The following is a 20,190-nucleotide window of genomic DNA, read 5'->3' on the forward strand; positions in this document are numbered from 1 at the left end:
ACCTAGGTAACTCCCATAGATACCCCCCTAAGCTGATGTAAACTCTTAAGATGGTTTCATCAGAATTACTTTTGGAACTTAAAACAAACAAAACCACACAGATTCTCGGACCCCACCCCAAACTTTGCTTAGAAAGCCTCCGGGGACTTCTGATGGTCAGGCAGGTGGAAACCACTGCTCTAACCTGGGTTTTCATTAGACTGTCCTGAGGCACTTCTCACAGGCACAGATTCCTGGGCCCCATCTTGAACTAAAGGAATTTGAGCATTTAACAAATGCCTCTAATGACTGGAGGAGTCAGAGTAGTTTAGAAACACAGTCTGTGGCCCCACCCTTCCTCCTCCAGGGCACCCACCATGGGGTGGGGTCCTCCCTTCCAGCCCTGACCGGACAATGATTCCCTCCAGAAGTCCCCAGTAATTTTCAAGGCAGGAAGGGATGTTAAGGATCAATCTATTCCCGGGTTTCTCAAGCCTCATCACTATTGACCTCTATCCACTAGATAGATGCCTCAGCAACCTCTCCTTCCTCCAGCTGTGACATCCAAAAATATCTCTGGACATTGCCAAATGTCCCCTGGGGAACAAAATTACCTCACATAGATACACAGTTAGAAGGCGAGGAGTAGTTTTAAGATAACTGTAGATATTCTTTGATAATACACCAAAATCCGATGAGTTGTAGTATCTCAAAGATCAGTTACAATGAGAAATCTGAAACCCTGTCGGTGAACTTTCTGTACTCCTATACTAAAATGCATTGGTTTATCTTGTACTTTGAACAGGAGGATCTTCCACTGGTGACTTTTGTAGCACCATACCTGCTCATTTGGAAAATATTCGTTCACCAAGTCCTGTCGTCTTCCAGATATTAGCACACTTCACTATATAATATAAAAATCTGCATTTTTTTTAATGTCACTTCTGATCTTATGAGAAAAGTCTTTCAGTTTGGGGAAGCTGTCACATTCACGGTGGCAGATATAAGTTTCCTAAAATTTGAAAGTGCGAATTTTACCATTGGCAACAAAGATGATCAGTGGTTTTCTTTGATGTGACAGGCTCACTTCTTTCTTGGGGAAAATATCTGCCATATATCCAAACCTGAATAATCATAGTTTGTAGTCGTTCTTTCAAGGAAAAACAGCGTTTCATGGAAAAGCGGGTAGCTCATCTTTCAACTCCGACCATCACATGTGCACCTCCCCTGGAGACAACCGTCCTTGCGTATTCAACAGTAGGGCTTTCTGTGCAACTCCCATTTCATCACCCAGGGTCCTACAAAGAGAGGGACTCTGGGGTCGAGATTTGTAAAAATTAAAAATTGTACTGCTCTATCAAGAATGTTCTTCAGTAAAACAGTAAAACTGTTTTTCTCTCGCCAAAGTACATGGCAGTGCAGAATACAATGACAACTGGTACGGTCTGGGGCCACCACCTTGATTAGTGCTCAGGTACCAGCAGTTTGATTCACTGTTGCTTTACACCATCAGTGCAAATGTCAGCACAGCAGAAAAGGCACATGACATCTTAATATTATTCTGGAAATAGTTTTGACCTTGCAAGTGCCCTGGAAACACCTTGAGGAAGCCCGGGGGTCTGGGAGCACACTTAGAAAACTGCTGCTGTAGGGTGTCTAACCAGAAGCTGAACTGCTGGGTGGTTACCATCTTACCTTTACTAGTCAGTCACTCCCATCACTCTTCAAAGTGGGTTTATTAATTTTACTTTCACCAGCAATGTTTACGCATTCTCCACTCCCCATTTCCTGGTCATCATTTGGTGTAATCTAACTTACATTTTGCCAGTCCAGTGGGTATGAAATAGTGTCTCATTGCTATATTAATTAGAGTATAGAATTTCAAACATATCTGGAATGGTCTTTCAAATCAGTTTTTTAATCACTCATAGTTTGATAGTGTTTTTGCTTTGAAGTAATTTACGAGGACATAGAAATAAAATATAAAGTCTCGACGTATGTTTAACGGGCTTTTTTCTAGCTTTCATGTCTGTACATTTTCCACTTCTCTTCAATTTCCTTTTGCAATTTTCCAAATGAGAGAGCTTCTAGGGAATGCTATTTTAGGGTTTTTAATCATTTATTCCCTGTAAACATTGCCAGCCCATATGTGATCTGGTTTCAGAATTGCACTTGATTACACTGCAGATTTGAGCCCACTGGTCTCAGGGCTGGTGATGCTGCTCCATGCACATTGCATATATACATTGACAAAATGCCCAACATGGATTTGTAGATTCTGGTAAAACTGCCTGTGCTGGACTTAGTGAGAAATAGTATATCAGTCTCTAATACAGCAATTTTCAGGAGATTTTCCAGGATGAGTTTGATTGCGTGGGATTTTTGCTTTCCATGTTGACTTCCCATGGAAGATGCAAGGCCATTCGAAGTAATTGCTTGTGGAAGCCTAAATTAATAGGCATCGAGTTTCTTATTTATTTCAGTAATGTTTAGTTCCCTTTATTAGTTTAGGTTCTCAGCACCACTTCATCTAGATTAAGGTTGGCAAACTTTTCTATAAAAATCCAGATAGTAAGTATTTTAAGCTTTGAGGCCATGTGGTCTCTGTCGCAACTACTTTACTCTATGGACCAGGGTAAAAGCAGCCATAGATAATAGGTAAACTGATGTGTGTGGCTGTGTTCCAATAAGTCTTTATTTACAAAAACAGGGGAAGGCTGTAGTTTGCTGACCCCTGGTCTAGATCGCTTCTTCATCTGGTTCTCTGAAAAAAGCCTTTGTTAATAGTTTAGTGTCTATTCTTCCACTATGATGGTCTGTATTTTATATTTCATATAACTGTGCATGTGTGTGTGTTGTTGAAACTTCAATGAAAAAAAAAGTAAATACAAAAGTTGAAAACAAAAACAATGTGAATAATAAATAAAGTGATTATTACCATTAATTATTAAACCACAAGTACTGAGAGAACTTAATAAAACACATGTCAACTGGACCATCCTGACAATAACAATACAGGGCAGCTGTCCTTTTGAGGCCCTCCCTCCACTGCTCTCCAGATAAGGAAAGTCAAATTGGACCTGGAAGGCTCCTTATAGAACAAGCTGATTCTAGGTCTGGGACAAGGAAAGCACAAGAGGAACCCCAAATATCTGGTTGTGCAAGACAGTGAGCTATGCTCAAAGAATTATGGAAACATAGGAACCAACTTGCCAAATCTGGGACAACTTGAACATCAAAATAAATAATAATAGTAAGAAATTATAACCCGATGGATAAAATAAGAATCCCCAAATCTATACGTATTTAAATAAACAGATGAATAAGTAAATGACGGAGAAAGGACAATTCTTCTGTATAGTACAATGCCAAGTAATAAATATAGAAGGGATATGGAGTTAGAAAATCATCAATGGATGCTAAAAATAGTGGGTGAAAGTTTGGTAAGGAACAGGATATTTTCATAGCCTCAAAGTATCTTCCCACACATTGGCTTATTCATTATAGAGGGACTCGTAGTAACTTTACAACAGAGAAATCTAGTAGATATCACCTTACCTAATGATTCAAGTTAATGTCACTAATATTGGGGCGACTCAACATCACGTGCCTCCTGATATGACGCACCGAGAAGAACACAACATTTCTGTGGAAAACCCGTCCAAGTGCATCAATTGAATCTAATCATGAAAAAACACTGGACAAACCCAAATTAATAGATGTACCGCAAAATAACTGGCCTGCTCTCTTAAAAAAGTAATGTGAAGATCAAACAATGTAAGGAAAAAATCACAGAGGTGTCCCAGATCAAAGGAGATGAGGAGAAACATGACAATTGAATGAACTGTATAACCCTGGTTGGGTCCTGAACTGAGAGGGAAAACATAGCTATAAAGGATACTAAAGGGACCATTGATGAAATTTGAATATAAACTGTAAATTAAAAAATGGTTTCATACTAATGTTAAATGATTTGATTATTATATTATATACTTTTGATAATTATACTAAGGTTATGTAAGAGAATGTCTTTGTTCTTAGGAAAAAAAACAGTAAATGTGTAGGATTAAAAAATGGTTCTAATAATATGAAGAGATAACTCATAAAACAAAATTGGGCTTTAAAATCAAACTCCTCATAAGGTTCAGTTCTAAAATAATGTTATCTGTGGATGTGGGGGAATTTTCTAGCTAATATCGTGCTTGGATTAACAGACCCCATGCATTTTGTTGTCCACATATTATAATTTCTATACATTTTATGATGAGAAAAAATACTAATGTTTTTAAAGTTTAGGAAGATATTCCAGGCAAAAGAAAAAAATGAGCAAAATTACAGAGGCGAAATAGTCAAGTGGTTTGAGGTTTAAAATAAGTCTCAAAGTTATAGCTGATCAACAGTGAAAAAACAAGACCGAAAAGTTAGTTATGGTCAGATTGCAAGGGAGCTTAAAGGCCGTAGTAAGGAGCATTCATTTTGTTCAAGAGGAAAAGGGAAGCCACTGAGCGCTGTTGAGCAGGAAAATGACATAGGGCTGAACTTTGGGAAGATGACTCCGGCTGCGTGTTTAGGTTAGATTAGAAGGAACAGAACCTAGAGTTGGAGAGATTTTTCCAAGAGTAGAATGGGAGGAAAGGATCATTTTACTCATAGTTCAACATGCATTTTTGTAAATCTAGAACCAGGGAAATAGATAGAGATAGACATAGATAGGAACTTTTTGAGGCTGTGGGAGCAAGTGGACTTGTGCTGTGACTGAATGTTTGTGTCCCCTCAAAACTCATATGTTGAAGTTCTAATCTCTAGTGCAATGGTATTTAGAAGTGGGAGGTAACTAGGTTTAGACAAGGTCAGGACGGTGCAGCCCACATGATGGGATTAGTACCCTTATAATAAGAAGAGACCAGAGCTCTCTCTCCATCATGTGAAGATACAGCAAGGTGGTCATCTACAAACCAGGAAGAGGGCTCTCACCAGATGCTGAATCTTCTGGTGCCTTGATCTTGAACTTTCAGCCTCCAGAACTGTGAGAAATAGATATTTGTCGTTCAAGCCACCCTATGGTGTTTTGTTATAACAGCCTCAGCAGACTGAGACAACCTGTTAGGGGGAAGAGGTAGAAAGAGTCGGGAGACAACAAAGGAAGAACTTTGGGAAGCACCTGCATTTGAGGGGCAGGAGGAGGAAGAGGAGCAGTGAGGGAGATGTGAGTGATTAGGGCAGGAGGAAGAGAGCCAGGAGGGGTGACATCGTGGGGGCCCATGGGGAGAAGTGTCGGGGGTGGCTAACAGATGTGAGTGCTGTTGAGAAACTGGGAACAGCTTTTGGCTGTGCTGGCTGTGTTCTCACTGATGCCTTAGAATGTTTGATGGAGCAGGAAAGGGGAAGCCAGGTGTAGGGGGAGGAAATGAAGGTACCAGGTGAAGGCTGCTCTTTGAAGAAGTTAGGTGGTATTTGAAGGAGGAAAGTGAGAAAGTAAAAGTTGAAGAAATGGAGTTGAGGGATGTTTTCATTCTATTTGGTGGCTGTAGCCTACCCGCTCCTTGCTGCTCTGTAAGACTCCCCGAGGAGACATACCTCCTCTAAGTGATGCCTCCTGGGTAGGCAGAGTCATCCTACTGTCTAGCCTCTACAGCAGGTGTCATGCACCTGAGGAGATGATGGAGTGCTACCATGAGCACGGCCAATGTCTCCTTGTACTTTGTTGATAATGGGGAATACTTTCAATTACCAGAGCTCTGGATTCTGGACAAAGAGATGATGCCTCTACAAGAAGACATTCACGAGAGAAGAAAGCAGAGGGCATTACCTCTGCTGAACGCTGAAAAACAGTGACAAACTCATGTCATAACTAGGCCCTGATAAGGAACAAATTCAGTTATCCCTTCATCTCCTCAGCCAGGACTCTATTGGTCAAGGGTATCTTTTCATTCTTTTAAATTTTTCACTACATAATTGTGATAATAATGATAACCATGATAGTTAAATATTTAGCAGGGCTGTGTGCCTGGGTAGTATATTACAAGGCCTGCCTGCCTCTATCTGCAGGTCTCTAGAACTACCAAGGTGGAAATAAAAGGTCTTCATGACCTACGAAACAGCATTAACTCAGAGGTGGAGAACATGGATTTTAGAGTCTCACAGACCTGTATTCAAGTTCCAGCTCTGCCACAGATTAGCTGTGTGAGTAATGTCTGCAAGCCTCAGTTTCTCCATCCATGAAACAGGAACGATAACAATAGGACCTATGTCACAGGGTTGTTGAAGAAGAAATAACGTGCCAAAAATGTTAAAGATGTGCCCAGCTTATTGTAAATATTTTCCAGCTGTCAGAAATTATTTTACATAATAAGAGATTATAATTATTTCCAAGAGGAGCCTTTAGGCAGATTCTTATAGGTAAACCACTAGACTCTTTCCTCCCTTTCAAAGCTGGAAGGTGTGGACAGAGAACACAAAAACTCCCAGCATCTTTCTTTCTTTCTGCCTGGGCCAGCCTGGACCTCGGCCCTGCTGTTCAAGCCTCCTTCACAGAGATGGGTGTGCTGGGTGTTCTTGGCTCAGAGAATTGTTCTAGAACTGGATCCTAGGCCCTCTTATAAAGCTCCCTCTAACTCGGGGTCCCCAGAAACCAGAGCCCTTACTTGAACACTTGAATGTGACATTTCTAAGGGTCTTTTACCACCAACACCCCAGGTCTCTCCATTTCAGACATGGAGAGTTTGCCTTATTGTAGACCATAGCTTCTATATATAATACTATATCAATTAGGGTTCAACCAGAGAAGCAGGAAGAGAGGAGGTGGGGGTAGAGGGAGAGATAGGAGGGTGGTCAAAACCCATGTGTGGACCATGCAATCCGTTCAGGGGGTAGCCGATCCACACCTTTTTAATGAAAGAGGATAGAACAGAAAATGGTAGAGTGAATCATACATAATCAAGGTAAGTGTTTCAGGGTGTGTGTGTGTGTGTGTGTGTGTAGCACTGCCTATAACCCTCTACAGATTTCCTTTAGCTCTGGAGGTGTTCATACTCTTTGCCAAAAAGTGGGGCATGGTAGGAATGGTGAACGGTTGGAAGGAGCTGGGGGAGGGAAGTGAAATTTAGGGGAGATAGAGGTTTGGGACAGTTCGATGGGAAGGTGAGTTAAGAGAAAACTGCTGAAGAGGGGAAGGGTGCAGAGAGGGAACACGTTGTCTGCTGGAATCTTGTCTTGTCTTCTGTACTCTCGGTTTCCATGTAACTTCAAGGGCTGATGGGGAAGGGAAGATGAGGGAAGGCGTTTATTGAACAATGTTTGCTTTGATCTTAGTTTGCAGAGCTCCAAGCAAGGTCAGAAGAGAGTAGCTTCTATTTGCCCCATTTTCAGATAAACAAACTGAAGCACAGGAAAGGCAGGTAGCACAGAGGATCTCCAGTCATCAACCACACCTCAAGAAAGAACGAGCCCAAGACAAGCTGTTCGAGGCTTTTCCCCTTTCTTACCATCCCTTAGTGCATCTCACTGATCTCCACTGGGACCTCTCTGTGTCCTGTAAAGGGACACGTCCATCTCCACATCTTTCCCCAGCCTGGCCCAGCCCCCAGAGCCCCTGATGTGCTGGTTTACTCTGGACAAGGGGCCTGGTAGAAGGACGGGGCTTCCCAGGAGGCAAGCTGTCATTTCCTTGATGGCTTTTCCTTTCTGCCCTTGCCCATCATGGGGCAGTTCAAGGGACTGCTTTTGGATGTTGGACCAGGCCACAAGCCAATTATCTGCCTTTCTCAGAAACTACGCACCCTGTCCGTGGTGGGCTCTGGGACGCCCTGCATGTATTATATGGCTCTGCATCCTGGACAGGTGGTAGACCAGAGCCATTTAGCGGACACAAGAGGACCCACCAGGTTCTCATCCCCACCACTGGAAGCGGGGCTGGGAAACAACAAGGTTAGTCTCTGTGGACACTGAACTCAGAACACATATACTTGGGTGCTATAGCACCTAATGGAAAAGGGGCTGGGGGCCACCAGAAAAAAAAGGAGAGGCAAGAAGAAGCTCCAGGCCCTGGTTCCAGGACCCCCATTATTTTTCATTTGCTTAAACCGGCACACACTTTACTTATAAAGAATCCTTTCAGCCATATAAGGAATGAAGTACTGACTCATGCTACAATTTGGATGAGCCTTGAAAACACTATGCTAAGTGAAGGAAGCCAGACATAAAAGGTCACATATTGTATGATTCTTTTCATAGGAAGTACCCAGAGTAGACAAATCCATAGAATCAGAAAGTAGACTAGAGGTTGCCAAGGGCCAGGGGAAGGAGAAAGGGAGATGGTTACTTCATGGGTACGGGGTGTTCTTGTGTAGTGATGAAAAGTTTTGAAACTGGAGAGAGGTGGTGGTGGCACAGCCTTGCGAATGTACGACTTGCCACTGACTACTGCACGCTCTGAAATGGTCAACTGACTATATGAATTTCAGCTCAATTAAAAAAAAAAAGAATCCTAAATAATGCATGAAGGTGGGAGGGGAGGGGGGCTTCTGTCCTTCCCTGGTGCCCGAGGGCTTCCCTAGCTGGCCTGGGAAGACCACATCCTTGAGGTCACCTGGCCCTATTCTGGCCAAAATGAGCCAAATAGAAAGTCCTCTTTGCAGAGAGAGAGAACACGGTCTTCCCACCCTCTTCCATCTCCTGCACCCTGGGCCTCCTTTCTGGCTGCGTGCCAGCCGGGGCCCGCCTCCTCTGGGGTGGGTGGTGTAGACCTAGAGAGTACTTGATGTGTTGCATGGTCCTGAGCTTGGCAAAGGTCCCCGATGTTCCTCTGATCCCCTTCCCAGGTCGGGCCCACCGGGGAGACACCTCATGGCTCCCCTCTCATGCCCCATGGCCCCAGCTCCTTTATCAGGGTCTCTGGCTGTCGGGTCGTTGCTAACACGGTGACTTTAACTGCCGTGTACTACAAATTAATTCATTCCTTTAGGCCTTGCTGTTCAGTAACTGGCTGTCACAGCGATCGTCCCGGGAGCTAATTGAGAGTTGCGATCCGTGGCAGAATTTCCATTAGCAGCATAATGACAGCAGCCACTGTGCAAACACAAATACATATGGAAGCAAAAAACAACACAGGTTCATGTACACACACACAGAAGCTAAACATGCATACATGCACACACAAGCGCCCAGGCACACAAATACACACACACACACTCAGTTGCTTAGTCCAAGTTTGCTAGCACAGAGACAATGAGGAGGGAGATCAGGATGCCAGGGCTGCCCAGATTTTGGGAGCCCCTGGAAGAGGATGGAGCCCCTGTGTACATGGGACGCTGGGGGTGGGCCTGCAGGCCACTGCAAAGAACTCAAGAACTCTGCTCCACCAGCCCCAGCCCATGCTGCTAGGCGGGGTGCAGAGGTACTCCAGGGGGCCACAGGGACCTGGGTTCCACATTTGCAGGGGAGGGACCGAGTGGTGACCATAGCAGAAACTCTGAGTGTGTGTGTACAGGTCAGGGGTCCTCATTCTAACCAAAGTTCCTCAGGTGGCCTCCTTGTGCCAGGGAGCGCAGATGCAGGAATTTATTAATTTCTTCCAAAAGTCCTTTTTTTCGGCTATAAGCCAGGCACCATTCTAGGCACTCAGCGGTTGTCCCAAGCTGGATTCTCCCCGAAGCAGAGCCTGAGATATGATATAAGTGAGGCGGTTTGCTGAGACATGATCCCAGGAAGCCCCAGTAGGAGAGTGGGAGACTGTGAAACTGGGAAGGGAAAGGCGGCGATGCAGGGGGTCAATAACCGAGTCACATTGTGGGCGCCTGGAGCTCAGTCATGCCCGGGACTTGGAGGGAGTGTATTCAGCCAGTCTCACACTTGTCCTTCCCCTACGGAGGCAGAGGAGCTGGGTATTTACCCTCAGCTCCCAGTGGTCATCTGTGAGGGCTGAAGGTTGCTCCCAGGGGCATTAAGTTCCTGCTCCTTCCAGCCTAACCCTTGTGCAGACCAAGCATGCTTCCCCCAGCCAGTCAGGTTCACAGTCAAGGGTACTTGCAATGAGTACCTGCAGGGTACGTGCAAAGGGGGCACAGAATAGAGGGGTGAATGCAGAGGGAGGGGTGCGAGCAGAGAAGATGTGGGTGCAGAGGGGAGGTCAGTGCAGAGGGGAGGTTAGTGCACCAGCAGCCTTTTCCTCAGTGGTGCACAAGTCAGACCCAGTCCTTTCTCTAAGAAGCTTATTTCAGATGAACAAGACCAGGGAGTCAAGTCCAGGAGTCAGGATGGCGGTGGCCCAGAGCCAGGCTCTAGTGTCCAGTGGGGCAGGGCAGAGAATGGCTCTGGCTGCGAACTCCTCCTCTTGCTGGTGCTCCTCAAGGCTCCATCCTTGGGGCCTCAACCTCTCACCCGAGACCCCCTCCTCCAGGAAGAAGCAAGGAAGGATCCTTCCCTAGAGCCTTCAGAAATAGCATGGCCCTGCTGACACCTTGATTTCAGACTTCTTGCTTCCACAGCTATGAGAGAATGTATTTCTGTTGTCCTAAGCCACCCAGTTTGTGGCACTTTGTTACGACAGCCCTAAGAATCTAATACGCTTGGGTTGACCTTGTTCCATACAACTCCCTTTCCTTCATATCCACCCTTGCAAGAAACGGACACAGACCATTCCAGACACAAGGCATTTGTGTGTGTAGCAAACATTATTAGAAGTCTGGAGGAGTTTTACTGGGTCCCATCAGCAACCTGCGACCTTACAACACTCTGCTATACTCTTCTCCAGTCTGCCTTTCATCCACCTTCTCCCAGAAACACAACATCTTCACCTTGCTATGCAGGACAATCTCGGCCCTGTGTTGGCCTCTGTCCTCCGCTCTGGCCTCACCTGACCCACCAAATCTCACCCCCCCCCCCGCCTCTGCAAAGACCAGTCACTACAGGACTCACCCGGTAGCAACAGAAACATGGCAGATGTTTGGACCTTTCTGTCTTTCCCCTTTCCCCCTCTCATAAGCCTTAGCTAGAGGAAGGAAGCAATAGAGAGATTTATTTTTTACTTATTTGAATTATTTTTTTCCTCATCAGAAAGAAGAAACAGTTATATTTTCTTTTGACTTTAAGTAAGTTTCCTCCCTCCCCCACCACCAAGCCTAGAAAGTCCACATCTTCTGCCCATGGTTTATAGGGCCATGATTGACCTTTAATTGGCTTTGGTGACTTTTTATTCAGTTGGACTCACTGCCTTGGCTTAAAATCCTACCAGTTCCCAAATGCCACAGAGAGGTGGGCCATCTTCCCAGCTCCTGCTGGACCTTCTCCCACCCCCGTCCATGGCTGTTTTGATGGTCAGAGCTGACAGACATACTGAGGGACCTCAGAGTCCAGCGAGTGAGGAAGCAGAGGCTCAAAGAGGAGAGTGACCCGTCTGGGGAGAACCAGCAGGTGATGAAGCAGCCAAGACCAGAGCGGGGTCTTTTGCCTCTTCCCACCCAGTCTGTAGCAGTGAGACTGGTACTGCTTACTGTACACAAAGCACTGTCTGGCTGTTCAAAAGCACTTTCCTCACCTGTTTGCTAAAGCATTCTCAAAACCCCCGCTTAACCTTGATCTCAAATTGTCTCTGTAGGGCTCTGGTTGAAATGGACATAGCTGCCTCAAAGGTAACTTACTGTCAGCATTTGACAACATAATAAGAGTAATTCATTACAAGAATGATATTTACACATTTAGGCTAACAGAGTGCTTTCCCATAGATCTCAACCAGAGATGATTTTGTCCCCGAGAGGGCATTTGGCAGCATCCGGAACCATTTTTTGGTTGTCATAACTAGGTGCTGCTACTGGCATCTGGTGGGTAGAGGCTAGAGATGCTGCTACATGCTACGAAGCACAGAACAATACCCACAACGAAGAATTATCTAGCCTAAAATGTCAGTGGCGGAGTGGTTGAGAAACTGCCGTGGATCATGTCATTTAGACCTCCCGACAACCTTCCAAAGCAGAGCTCTCCAACTCGTGTGCCAGGGACACAAATGGTTTATGCACAGTGGAATCTCTCCACTCTCGTGGCAGCCAGGTAGGCCCTGGGAGTGTCCCCAGGGTCCACTTGCCTCTGGCTACTTACAGCCTCCACCTGGGCTCTGACAAAAGTGGCCAGAGCTAAGCATAAAAGTGCTTAGCCAGCATTCATCTAGTCTCCAAAATGGGCAATGTTATTCCTGTTACGAAGGTAAGTAAAACGAGACTCAGGAAGCCTGCCAGGTTTAGTCACACAATCAGGTCCTGGTTCTAGGACTAGGGAAAAATTAAAGCAGATTTTCTGATGCTCACCATGGAATGTAGAGACCTAATGGCAATTACTATTTTATGAATGAAGACGTTATTATAGAGATTAATTTTCCCAGGGTCATATAGTTAGGAAGTAGAAGAACTGGATTCTCATTGAAGCCTGTTCTATTCTAAAGCTTATGCCTCTTTTCCATCATATGATACACCCCTTCCATGAGTCTCTCCTCTAGGTGAGTGGTGGGTTTCATTCCTCTTGTAACCGAGCTCAGCACAACACAACAGGCACTCAATAAATGTTTGTAAACCGAACAGAACCGTTACTCCTTCCATCCCTGACTTAGGTATCCAGATCTGAGACTATTAGAAACTCCTGAGTGAATCGACATTTCCCAACTTCTCCTCTTGCTAGAACTCTGGTGCCACCAAGCTTTGCCCAACCTCTCCTTCCAGGTTTCACTCACATCGCACCTCTTTCAGTATGGCTCCTCAGGTGAACCCTACTTACCCATTTTCTAGTCTACCTTGAGCACTTAAGCAAGTGGGGATAGTAGGTAGGATGAAAAAAGCATGAGGTTGCATTTAAGAAGGCTTCTTTGGACCTGTTTCTTTTTCTATAATGTTAAGAAAATTGAAAAGATTATTTAGAAGATTCCTTCTGTGATAGGCTGAATAATAGCACCCCAAAGATGTCCATGTCCTAATCTCCAAGGGATGACTAATTCCTCTAACAGCTAGTTATTGAGTACCCGCAATGGCTGGCTCTGATCTAGACACAGAGGACTGGTGGTGAACAAAGTAAGATAAACCCTTGGGGAGACTACACTCTAGTGTAGGGGTGGCATTGGTCCCGCCACAACCATGCAAACATACGTACATCTGCTCAGGGCTTTATGATCTTTGGGGTCCCTCAATAACCACATGTAGCAGTCTGCACCACTGCACAAAGAGGACACTGAGGCCCAGGTAGAGAAGTCACCAGTTCTTTCTCTGGACCCTGCGGGTCAGGTCCCCCTCCAGAGGGATACACCCTCTATCCAATCAATGGAGGATTTCCACGCAAAAAGCCTCATTGAAGATGAGCTCACAATCTAAATTCACAAAATGCATGAGCAAGTCATCCACCATGAGTGAAAGCTGGCAGATATAAGATCAGATCCCAAAGAAATTCAGATAAAAAAACACTGTGAATATACTAAATTCTACATTTCCTAAGCTCCTGATCATTTATCAAAATGTACTAAAATCCACTGAATTGTACTCTTTAAAAGGGTGAATTTTATGGCATGTGAATTTTATGTCAACGAAGTTGTTATTGAAGAAAAAGACCACATGATGGAGACCATAACACACGTATGTTTAAAATGAATAAAGTCACATTATCTTCCTGAGGGATACTTAAGAATTAGAAAAATGTCTAATTGGCATAAAATAAGCATTCAATAAGTAGTATTAATTATGATTATTCAGTGATTATTAATTTATCCTCATTTCTACATTTCCTAAGCTCCTGATCATTTATCAAAATGTACCTGTGCTGTGTCTCACTCTATTACAGCCTTAATACCTTATTCTCTCAATTCTAAGATGCCATTAATTGTGACACACACTATCGATTCAATAAAAGTTTTGTTTTAATAAAGTAATCTATCAAAAGTACTTCTCTAAGTTGCACTCCGATTTTGGAAATATTGAATGAGAAAAATACATTTAAATTGATAGTATCGGATAAAGGTACTGGTAGTAATATGAAAAGGGGTGCTGCTGAGTAGCTGACTTAAAGTACATGACTACATCCCAGATCATCTGAAGGCTGGCAGCTAGATATTGGTTTATGTTAGAAGCTGGAGCACGAGACTAGAATCAAAGCCACAAGTGTTTCCCCCAAGGCCACGGAGCCCACAAGGGTAAAGCAAGAAGAAAGGAACAACACACAGGCTCAATAAAGGAAATCGTTTTTGTAGCACGTAGGTATCACCTGGCCCAGTGCTACATCTTCCTATCAAGGACCCAATACTTCTCAGTGTTCGTATTAGATTTCAAGGATCCACTGTTGGCAAGGACTACATGGCTGAGACCTATAGGGAGGACAGAGAAAAAGGAAAGGGGCGGAGAAACAAAGGGAGAAAGGATGTGCAGGTATCCATCCATGGCTGATTTGGACCACCCGAAAGACCATCTAATGGTGGTGATTTAACAATGGAATTTAATGGTGCATGCCATAAAGCACTACCACAGGAGTAGATGTGAGTGCAACCTCCTTCACCCATGATGATAAAGCAGGACAGCCTGGGCCATCAAGACAAAAGTTCTTACATATATGCCAATGTCTCTTGAACTATAGCAGACACATGAATCACCTGAGAAGCCTGTTGAAATGCAGATTCTGATTCAGAAGTTCTGGGGTGGTGCCTGAGAGCATGCTTTCCCAACAAGTTCCCGGGTGATGCCAATGCTGCTGGTGTAAAGCCCACACTTTAGCAGCCAATATTCCACCATATTAAACTAGACCAATATTTGTTCATTCAACTATTCGACAAATATTTGTTGAACACCTACTATATGCCAGACAATGTTCTAAGTGCTAAAGATACCAAAAAGAAATAAATAAAACAAACAAAACACAGAGCTTACTTTTTAAATGGAAAATATATATATATATATATATATATATATATACGATTAAATTAATGGTGGAAGCTTATGGTTATATATATGATTAAATTAATGGTGGAAGCTTATGGTTTAGTCCAACATTGTAATGAAGATGGAAAAAATAATAATAATTTCTCCCATGACAATTTATCTTGCAAACCCAAAGTCCAATATTTGTTCATTGAAGAAGGCAGGAAGGAGGAGAGAGAATCTTGGGCCCCTCACTAGCAATGTGACCTTAGGCATTTTCTTAACCTCTCTGACCTTCAGATGCTTTTAAAGGAGGAACTATTCTAACTTTACATGATAATAGTGAGGATTAAATTAAAAAATGTAACAAAACCACCTGGTCAAAATGGCTGGCACATAGTAGGCACTTGATATATGGTGACTGCTATCATTTCGTTATTAATGACCGAAGTGTGAAAGCATAGCTGCCTAGGCCTGTGTCTCCCCCCCGCCACCCCAACTTGGAGTTCTCCATCCCCCATCACACTTGCCTCCGGGAGCCACAAGGCTACTCTGATGAGCTGTGCAGCTTACTGTGAAATGCGTTGCATTTTCTCCCCAGCTGCCTCCTGATTGCAGTATTTACTTTTAATCTCCTGTGCCTCAATGCCCGATAAAAACTTTGTCACATTAGATGGTGACAGATGGGGGAGGAAAGGGGGGTAGCCCTGTGAGGGAGCGTCTGGGCCGCTCAACAATCCTTCACCTCACCAATTACGTCCTTCGGTGCTCCCCAGCGTGGGCACCCATGTCAGTGCAGAGGGAAATGGAAAAGCATAAATAAAGACAAAACCAGGCTCGGCGAGGCTTTAATCTGCAGAATAACATTTCTCATTTGTGTGAAATATCACTGGATTCTCTCCCTATGCTCCAGGGGCACACATGAGTGCACACGCACAAGCCTGGAGGGAGACAGGGGTTCCCAGCCCCCCGCGGGTAAAGTTAACTGTGTGCGGCATGTTTTGGATCTGGGTTAACCCATCCCATGTCCCTAACGAAGCTGTCAGGGACGATTGCCTCTTCACGTTTGTGCATTAAAGGGGAAGAAGGGAGATGGGAACTGACAGAAAGAGTAATATAAATGGTTAAGAAGTTACAGATATGTGTGCAAGGAAGAAGAGAGGCTGGCGATCAGAACTGGTTCTGCTTTCACAATAATAGAATAATTATTTCATAAAAATACATGCGATGGGTGCTTAACACTTTCTAAACATCCTTCTTTCTCAGGTAAACTTCCTGACCCTCAACAATTCTGTGAAACAATTAGAAACACATTCTCACATGTGTGGAGAGCTTTTCCATTTTCCAAATATGTCTTTTATCTCTGTCTTTAGGAGATGTGGTATGGAAGAGTGTATTAGCGTGCTAAGGCTGCTGTAACAAAGTACCATAAACTAGGTGGCTCAAAACAAGAGTAATTTCTTCTCTTATAGTTTTGGAGGCAAGACGTCTACAATCCAAGATGTTGGCAGGGCCTTGCTCCCTCTGAAGGCCCTAGGGGAGCATCTTTCCTGGTTTCTCCCAGCTTCCAGTAGCCCCAGGCATTCCTTGACTTGTGTCAGACTAACTCCAGATTCTGTCTCCCTCTTTACATGGCTGTTTCTCCACATTTGTTTCCAAATTTCCCTCTTTATAAGGACACCAGGCATGTTAGAGTTAGGCCCACCCTAATGGCCTCGTCTTAACTTGACTACATCTGCAAAAAAAGCCACATTCACAGGTATAGGGTTTAGGGCTTCAATGTATCTTTTTAGGGAACACAATTCAACCCGTAAGGTAGAGGTACAGTGTTCGACATTAGCCCTAGGGACAGCTGCTGCATCTCTCGGAGTAGAAGAGGAGAGCCCTTGGGACCACACACCCTTACCTGAGGCAGCCAGGGCCACCAAAGCCTCCTGGCGTGCAGCTGCAGTTGGAAGGCTTTGCAGAGCTCGCGCGCATGCGCAGGAGCCCCCACCAGCCTGCCCATCTCACGCACATCTGTAGCACACATCTGCAGTATCGGAGGGCAAGAGGAGGGACCTGAGCGGACCTAAGGAGTTTACAGGGTCCGGAGACAAAGGCAGAGGCTGTGTCTGAGAGACCCTGGGATCAGAGCTGCAGAGGCAGGGCCTCAGGGTGCTTTGACAATAGTTATGAGTTCTTAGAGTGGGAAATGACCCACTGTATCAGAACCCAATGAACTACAGTGGCCGTGGCCTGTGCTTGAATTAGAACTGGATGACAGAGAGCCAGAGGAGGAAAACAAAATCAAATATGATTCTAGCCACTCCTGGCTACAGATGTCACCAAAACCTGAGTAGGACAGATTTGGTGGTTAACCTCTGACCATTGGCTTCATACACAACTGGATTTGTTGGAGACTGGCTCCAGGTGAAGGAAGAGGGTCTGCTGAGGCGTGGCCACTACAAGGGTAGAAATGGGCACCAGGGAACAGGGAATCACAGAGAGCCTGGTGGAGAAAGTCCTAATGAGAGAAAGCCTAGGAAGCCGAATTCTAGCAATACCTACAGCCAGGTGAGAAGCTGAGGGGAAAGTCAAGTGAGGGTGCAGAGGGGGTTATCCCCAAATTGTAAAGCCAGCCTTTAAGATTGTAACAGTCCTCATAGATGGATGCAGAGAAGCGGCCAGATGGCATGGTGACAAGATTCACATATCATGCAATATAATCTTTTTTCAAAATTGAGGTGAAATTCACATAACATAAAATTAACCATTTGAAAGTATACAATCTAGCTGCTTTCAGTACATTCACAATACTGTGCAACCATCCTCTTTATCTAATTCCAAATATTTTCATTACTCCCCAAGGAGACTCCACACTCATTAAGAAGTTATTCATCATTGCTCCCTCCCCCGCCTCCCCTGGCAACCACTAATCTGCTTTCTAGCTGCATGGATTGGCCTATTCTGGGTATTGGGTATAAGTGGCATTATAAAATAGGTGACCTTTTGCATTTGGTTTCTTTCACTTAGCATTTTGAGATTCATCCATGTTATAGCATGTATCAGTACGTCCTTCCTTTTTTGGCTAAATAATATTCCATTGTATAGCTATACCACATTTTGTTTATACGTCATTCGTTGATGGGCATTTGAATTGTTTCTACCTTTTAGTTATTGTGCATGAAACATAATTTTGATAGGAAGTTTGTTGAAGTAGCTGTTTATTTTAGCCAAGTGGAAGTTCGAAGAACCATTACTATGGTTATTACGCTTGTATTCCAAGTGGACATTTGCAATGGTTATTGTGTGAAATAAACGGAATACAAGACCTCTCTAAATCTCATGCCCTCACTCTCAAAAGTAGGAAAGGAGATGAGAAAGAGAACTCTCTCTTTCTTAGTCTTTCCATCCCTCTCTTCCCCTCTCCCCTTTCTTCTTTTTTCTCCTCCTCCTTCTCTCATCCACTCATTTATTCGACAATTATTTCTGAGGATAAACTGTGTGGGTTCCTGGGCAACACCTGCTAACGCCCACCTACAGGTCTCAGGAGATCAGAGGGCGGCCCCAAGCCACAGATGCTGCTCAGACTTACTGGCAGCAACTTTCCACTTGCCCTTCAGAACAGGAGAGAGAATGGTTGGCACTTGGGTTGGGCCTAGATCAGAGGGAGGAGAAGGCACACTTCAAAGGGCATAGAGCCCTTGGAACTTCTAAAGGCCTAATTGTCACACACAGGCCTCCCCAGTGAGGACAGAGTGCCTGTCTCCTGGACGGGCTCCCAAGAGCCCCTCGGCCCTGATCATCCATGGAAACAAAGACACCTTGTGGCCGGGGGGTTAAGGGAAGCAATGGAAGGGTCCTTGGACTGGTCCCTTCTCCATAACTTCGGTGTCTGCATGAGAAGCTGATAGGCAGATATGGAGAGAGAAAAAGGTCAGAGACAGAGAGACAGAAAGAGTCTGAATGACTATTTAGCAAGTTGACAAGACTTCAAGTGAGAGAGTAAACTGGAAAAAGTTGGAGTGACTCCATAATATTATTTTTGATTAACTATATATTTTTATGTTTTACAAAACTACCCACAGTTAATTCTCATGCAGGTTTAAGTCTTCTCAAATTTTCCTTTTCTTGCCTTCCCAAGATTCTGAGTTAAAAGCCATATTCAGGATTGGTATTTGTGTCCACAATTGTGGGGTTCAGAGAAGAGTGCCTCTTTCCCAATGGTTGTCCTCCCACCAATGTCCAAGAATTAGGTCTCATTGGTTCTAGTTTTCCTGGCTGGAGTTGTGCCATCCTGAACCAGTTGCCGTGGCCAGAGGTGGGGGCAGGGATGGGATGCTTGTCAGCCAAGAGGCCTGAAGAGCAAGGGAGGGCATTTCCCAAGAGGAAACAAAATTATGAGAGACAAAATTTTGAGCCCACAGAGGAAGCTTTCCCCAGTAAGGACAGCTGACCAATATCAGATAGGCTGTGTCCTAAGGAGTGATCTCCCAGTTACCAGAAGTCTTGAAGCAGAGGCTGGCTAACCATATATCGGGTTTGCTGCAGAGGGGTTTCTATATCAGGTAAGAAGCTGGAGTAGACGAGGGACCTGCATTAGTTATCTGTGGCTGGTGTAACAAATTACCACAAACTTAGGGCCTTAAAACAACACAGACATATTATTTTAGAGCCCTGTAGGTTAGAAGCACAACACAAATCTCACTGGAGTCAAATCCAGGTGTCAGCAGAGTTGTGCTCCTTTCTGGAGGCTGGAGGAGAACCTGTTCCCTGGCTTTTTCCACTTCGGGAGGCCGGCCACACTCCTTAGTGTGTGGTTCCCTTCCTTTATCTTCAAAGCTAGCAGAGCAGGTTGAGTCCTTCTTCCATTACATCACTCTGACCTCCTCTTCTGTCTCTGTCTTCCACATTTAAGGCCCCTCATGGTTATACTGGGCACCTCCAGATACTCCAAGACAAGCTCCCTATTTTAAAATCAGCTGATTAGCAACCTTCATTCCATCTGCTACCTTTATTTCCTTTTGCCATGTAATGTAACATATCCACAGGTCCAGGGGATTTGGACGTGGACATCTTTGGGGGTCATCATTCTGCTTCCTGTAGGACCTTCCCAGTGAGAGACTCAGTGATCCTATAATTCATTGGATCATTGAATCTTTCTGAACAGAGCAGAGACTGGGGCACAATGGGGCACAACAGTAACACTCTCTAGATCCCCCGAGCACAGTGTGTGGGATTGTTTGCTTTGAAACCAGAAGGCAGGTTACAGAGTAATCACCTCTTTGTCTATTAGCAGCAATTACACTCAAGTCGGTAGGAGGTCTAGAATGACTGTGGACTCAGACTGTTT

Source organism: Pteropus medius, unplaced genomic scaffold (genome assembly GCF_902729225.1).
Source record: "Pteropus medius unplaced genomic scaffold, Ma_sr-lr_union100, whole genome shotgun sequence".
Taxonomy (NCBI): Eukaryota; Metazoa; Chordata; class Mammalia; order Chiroptera; family Pteropodidae; genus Pteropus; species Pteropus medius.